Source organism: Sander vitreus, chromosome 6 (assembly GCF_031162955.1).
Source record: "Sander vitreus isolate 19-12246 chromosome 6, sanVit1, whole genome shotgun sequence".
NCBI classification, from domain to species: domain Eukaryota; kingdom Metazoa; phylum Chordata; class Actinopteri; order Perciformes; family Percidae; genus Sander; species Sander vitreus.
Genome location: NC_135860.1, coordinates 26711209 through 26717798, shown reverse-complemented (window position 1 = coordinate 26717798; position 6590 = coordinate 26711209). Strand labels below are relative to the sequence as shown.

Sequence of the window (6590 nt, the reverse complement as noted above, 5' to 3'; positions counted from 1 at the left end):
CATCCGTCATTTGTGTAAGTGCAGTGCATGTTGAGTGACCTACCCTATAAGCGTGCTGATACTCGCTTGTCAAATTGTTAACAGAGAAGTAGCACTGTATCTGGTCAAATACAAGTTTTTCCAAGAGTTTGCTGAGAATAGGACGTGACAGACTTATTTGTTGGCTGTTAGTGCCGGTGAAGGCAGCTCTAGCTTGCTTGGGTAAAGGAATAACTTTAGCTTATTTCCAAATTTGCGGAAAAACATTACTTACAAGGCTTAAATTGAAAATGTGGCATATAGGAGTGGCAATTTGGTCAGAAACCATCCTCAGTAGCTTTCCATCCAAGTTGTCAAACCAGGTGGTTTCTCATTATTGATGGACAACAATATTTTTTCACCTGTTCTACACTTACTTTACACAATTCAAAAGTACAGTTTTTGTCTTTCATTATTTGGTATTTTATACATAAATATGATGGATTACAACTTGTTAGCATTTCCTGCCTTAGTTTACACACTTTGCCAATAAAATGATCATTAAAATGATTAGCAATTTTAAAGGGTTTAGTAATGAAAGACCCATCTGACTCAATGAAAGATGGAGTTGAGTTACTCTTTCTGCCCATATCATTTAAGGTACTCCAGAGTTTTTTTCCATCATACTTTATCATTATTTATTTTACTTTCATAATACAATTTCTTCTTCTTTTTGTTCATTTTAGTCACATAGTTCCATATTTTACAGTATGTCTGCCAATCAGATGTACATCCAGACCTTTTTGCCACTTATTTGGCCTCATCTCTATCAACCACGCATTTTTTCAATTCCTCATCAATCCAAAGGGCACTGACAGTTCCAACGTTGATTTTCTTCACCAGTGGGTGCTTATCAAACACTGGAAGTAGCAGTTTCATGAATACTTCAAGTGTAGCATCTGGGTTCGTCATTTTACTCACATCAGACCAAAAAATATTTTTAACGTAATCCACATACGACTCACAGCAGAATCGCTTGTATGATATCTTAAACAACATTTAGGCCCAGCCTTTGGAACTTTGACTTTCCTGGATATTGCTACTAGATTATGATCGCTAAATCCTATGGGAACCGATACCGTTTTTGAGCACAATTCTACAGCATTAGTGTAAATGTGATCAATGCATGTGGATGATATACTTCTTGTACTGTTCTTGAATACAGGTTGATTAATGTTAATTAATGTTCAGGTCTCCCAGGAGATAAATCTCATTATTCAAATCACATACTCTTTTCAATAATTTCACACAAATTATCTAAATACTGACTATTAGAACTTGGTGGCCTATAACAACATCCCACCAGCAGAGGTTTTAAATGAGGCAGGTGAACCTGCAGCCACAACATTTCAACTGCATTTAACATTAAGTCCTCTCTGAGCTTAACAGGAATGTGACTCTGAATATATATTGCTACTCCTCCCCCACAGGTATCCCGGTCTCTTTCTATAGATGTTATATCCATGTATTGCCACTACAGCATCATCAAATGAGTCATCGAAGTGGGTCTTAGAGATGGCCAGAATATGAATTTTGTCCGATTTTAGCAAATTGTCAATGTCCTGAAAGAGAAGAACACACAAAACAAAAAGCAATGCTATTCATAATTCAGTCACGTATGGTGTATGCTTGTGTGTGTGTGTGTGTGTGTGTGCAGTGCAAAGTTAAGAACCCACGGGCTTGGCTCTTTCCACTATGTCAGCCTTTTGGGAGGGAGGATGTACAATAAGTCTGTCATAGCGGATGTATGCGATGTTCCCTTTACCTCTTTCAGCTTTCATGACAAGGATGAGATATTTTCGCTTCTGGCGTATAGCCTCCATATAGTCCTCATTTAGGAAGATGTTAGTTCCTTACAGTTTATGTCCTCTGTTCAGAATGGCCATCTTGTCCTTGAATCGTAAGAATTTCACCACTTTTGCCCTGGGTTTGTCACCTGAATTGGTTCCCATCCTGTGGGCTCTCCACCTCTATCCTCTTTTCATCCATCTGTAACTTTACAGCAAGCATCTCACAAACCTTACCCTCGGATTCCTCCCAGCTCTCACGTGGGGACTCAGGAATGCCTTCTATAGCTATATTGTTCTGTTTTGATTGACCCTCTCGTACCTGTGATAGACTGACGCCGTCCTCTCCTTTCGGTTTAGGTGTCATGGTGAACGTGTGGGATTCTTCTCACCTGCCTCAGTCCTCTGAAGAAAACCAATTTCAGTGCGCAGCGCTACTGTCATTATTACAATTACATTTAAATGTAACTGTACAGGGCCACAAGTCTGCAAATTATGGGAAACGTGCACATTCTTGCTGAGTGTGCATCCTCTCTTCTGATGTTATCACCTAACAGCAGCGTATACAGATGGACCACATACTGGATTTAGTGCAATGTTAACATATGCTACCTGTCTCTCCCATGTTGTCTTTGTCTGTATGGGGTGTGTTGTTCAAGCTGGACCTTGGGGAGTCTAACATATTAAACAACTTAAAGTGACTACAGGTTAACAGATGGAAAACATTTGCCTTTACTGTAGGAACTGTTTCAATGTGCCTGCCATTGTTAATTAAAATAGTATTTGTTTTAAGAATTGAATTGCATTGTAATCTAATTAAAGTAACGTACTGGACTAATACAGTGCAGTGTTCCTCTCTGGTCATGAGGCAGCTTTTTTTTGTAAACATCTCGCCCACCAAAACGAAATATAGTGCAAATATTGAATAGGTTTTGTGATGAATTAGATAAAAAAGAACTAGCCCTTTAACACTCCAGTGGAGGAACTGTAGTGCAAACTCTGGCAAAATGTCCAGATGGAAGATGGGAGGGATGAGTAAGGCGTTCACAGATCCCTTCTGTTTGGCCCTATTGAGACAGAGGGAGAGGAGATTGGATGAGTCTGAGGAAGTCAGGTTACTTATCGGCCCATTCTACTCCAAAGGAGCAGTGATGTAAAAGATGCAATACCCCCTATGGGAAACCTAATCCAGACACCCTGCTGCCAGCTGTCATTCTTTTGCTCCAGGTTTAAATCCTGCTGTTTGTTGGCAGAAATGGCTGCAGAATCCAGGGTGGGGATCTTCACAATATATCCCCCACAGCTCACCCCGCCTTCCTCTTCCAACGTAACCTGTCGGTATAGAACAAAAGCATACTCGCATTTTGCTATTATACAGTATTTAAATTTGTTTCAGGCAGTCTTTTTGTCAAAAAGTGACAACTCAAACAGCCATCCAGTTTCAAAGCACATTATATAGTATACATACCCGGCATGCAGCTCTTGTATGGACAATAGCACTGGGAGCAGTTCAGCACTGAGTACATTGTCCGGAATTCTTTTTGGTATTTGGAGGAGAACCTGCTCCAATTAGTTACACCTATATTACAAAATTTTAGGATTATCAAATTTAACACTATGTTTGATGTGATAAATATGCTGAAACCTTTAAAGTTGGCGACTATCAAAGCATAATTTTTTATTTACTGTCAAGCCACAGAAAGTGAGCTCTTTCCCGGAAGTTTTCATCGGTGACTATGTCTCTGAAGGAGGAACAGACTAGGGCCAAGGTCATCAGTGCCTTATCACCATCCTGGAGGACCACCCCAAGCAATACGTCTTTGAGACAAGATCTTGTAATCTGCAAAGCATATCGTAGACGAATGTGAAAATAATTTCTATAGTATTTTGTTTGTAAGCGTTGTAAATTCAGAAACATTGATGTTATTTTATGTCTCATGCTATGGTAGTTTCTTTCTGACCTCCAGAATCCCCATTTCCTTGGTCAGGTCAACAGGTTCCTGAATGAACACATTTATCACTTATTTTGAGAATTCATTATGTAGACAGTTTGTAGTATTTTGACAGTAGGTATGTATACAAGGCATCAAGTTTACTTCATTCACACTAATCGACTGTTCAGAAGAGATTGTCCTGGGCCTCGTTGCCTCCTCCTTATCTGCTTTTATCTGTACACAGACAACAATTATTTAGCCATCACAGGGTGCAAATAAATATGTAAAAGTCAGTACAAAGTAGGAGGTGTGGGAGTGGGAGGTTTGGATCCAAAATGAATCAAATCATATAATAAATAACCCTTAGCATGCAGGTCACAACTAAACAACTAATGACTATCAAAATGTGATTCTTACGATGGGATCTTCATTTTTCCTTTTCTGTGCCAACCTTTAAAACAGAAACAGATTTTCTTAAATTACATGTTAGAGATTAAGAAGAATAATAATTTGATCTATATGTATAATTTTGGCTTTGTTACACATTTTTATGTTACAGTTGTACATGTGATGATGAAATCAGACACACCTGACAACTGAATGACCAGACAGGAGCAACAGGCACCACCATGTCCTGATTGTGTCCATGTCAGCCTAGAAATACAATATTTCAAACAATGAAGTCACGTTTTACAAAAACAGTGCACTGTAGACTGTGTCTATAGACTTTCTGGGCACTTACAGTTGTGAAGTCAAAATCTGCCCCCAGCACAATGTAAAGAGCATACTGTAATAAAACAGAAAACGTATTGGTCAGTACTAGTCTTGGAAAAAACATACAAAGCTATATTCCCCTGGTATTTAAATAAAATAAGAGCTCTACAGCTAATATGTTGTCAGGTAAATTATATTTCACACCATTAAGTGACCACATTATTGATTCTGTTAGCAAAAACATTTGAGGACAACACACAATACCATTAACATGAAGATCCCACAGGCATTGCCATCTTTCTGTATTGGGAGACCCTGAAAATCAGAAATACAGTAAGACAGTGTACAACATTCAGCACAGCTCATTCATGGAAAATAAACAATAAAATACGTAGAAACCCATTTACTTTGATGTCCTTGCTGTAGATCACAGTCCATTCTCCTGGGATAATCCTCTGCGCAAGATCACTGCAATTAAAGTACTAATCAGCATTTTAAGTTCGAAATTCCTAAAACAGACCAAACTAAATAGGTTGGGGCTATTGCAGTAGTCAGGTGTATACTTTATTTCTAGCCCAACAAATTCCATATTTGACATTAAAGAGTCAGTTTTGAAATTGTATACGTAAACCCTTATACTGCAATATTCCCAAGTACTTGAGGGTCATTAAAAACCCAAGGTAGCCTGACCATTGGCACCCCAGAAAGCAGTCATTCAAGGATTGGTAATGACCAGGCTGAGAACAAGGGTTTAGTAAATGGAACTGTAAATGTGGTAAGGAACATACCACAGCAGCATGCTTATTGAACAACTTCATGTGGTCAGGAACAGACCAAAAGCACCTAGAATAACAATAACAACTTTAAATCCAAAACGGATGGATTGAACGTCTGAACTTTATGCCATTGAAACCTGAAATCTGAATGTATCGTTGATCGCCAAAGCCAACTGAGCTTCAAAACCTATACACATATATTTTTTAGGAATTTTAACGTAAACAAATGTAATACAATTTTTCAAATTAAAGATAAAATAGGTTTCTACAAAGAATAAATTAGTTTATAATAGTAAATCAGTGCAAAAGTAATGGTAATAATTAGGGCTGTCAAAATAACGCGTTAATTTCGATTAATTAATCTGAGATAAAGATAAAGCGTTAAAAAAAATAAAATAACGCAGATTAATCCATTCCATATTGCCGTTTGACCCGGAGCCGCTCTAGCCACCATTGGACTGTAAAATGAAGGAGGGAGACGAGAATGTTCTGCCTGGATCATTAATTGGAACATTTACTTGTAAAAATCTTCTTCCTGAATAGGGTTGGCTACCGAAATCTGGTGCCACTGATATGTCTGCACTTCTCTCTGATGCTCTGAAACAGACGTTACAGGCAACACAAACACCGCTGCACGTAACGCTAGTTAACACTATATTCAACAGCAGCTAACGTTAGCCTACCGCTAGCTAGTAGCTGGATTAAACACGGTAAAAATCTGACAGCTAACGCTAAACGGTGTAAAGTGTGACTGTGTTTTACTGTAGAGGATTCAACACCGGTATGTAACAATCTGCAGCTGCCGTCGGAGAAACAACACAGACGGTGCGGTGCGTTCAATGAAACTGGTAAACTACAGCCTCGTGGTGCATTTGAAGTTATTGTAAATGTCCTTTTCCCATCTGGTGGTTGTTGTTGTCGTTCAACAGCATTTTACTAGTGAAATAAGTTATTGTTATTGTTATACATTATTATTAAATCATTTCATTTTGACCATATGGCCTTAGCAATAAACAAGCCGTTCTTTAATGTCACCAACTGTTGTTTAGTACCCTTTTTTTTTCTTTTCTTTTTTTACTTTCTTAAAAAGTATCGGTTCAGGCACTGTTAATTATGTATGCGATTAATTTCGATTAATTAATCACAGAGTATGTAATTAATTAGATTACATTTTTTAATCGATTGACAGCCCTAGTAATAATAAAACTGCAGACGCACACAGAGCATGTAGTGTCCTGGTTTCCAAATAGGTATGAGGACAAAATCCTTGTTTGCCAAATCATTCTGAAAGACAAATCATGAAGAAATAGAAAAGCAGAACAGATCTGAACCTTTATTTTTTATTTTAATATAACTATTTA

General features: G+C 38.0%; 1 long non-coding RNA gene across 1 annotated transcript; it reads right to left on the bottom strand.

Moving 5' to 3' along the window:
- Positions 1 to 4312: 4312 nt before the first annotated feature.
- LOC144519075 (uncharacterized) lies at positions 4313 to 4756 on the bottom strand. The gene is made up of 3 exons (XR_013502074.1): positions 4718 to 4756; positions 4482 to 4526; positions 4313 to 4393 (listed from the first exon to the last, which is right to left on the bottom strand). It is a non-coding gene; the product is annotated as an uncharacterized LOC144519075 (long non-coding RNA).
- Positions 4757 to 6590: the final 1834 nt, after the last annotated feature.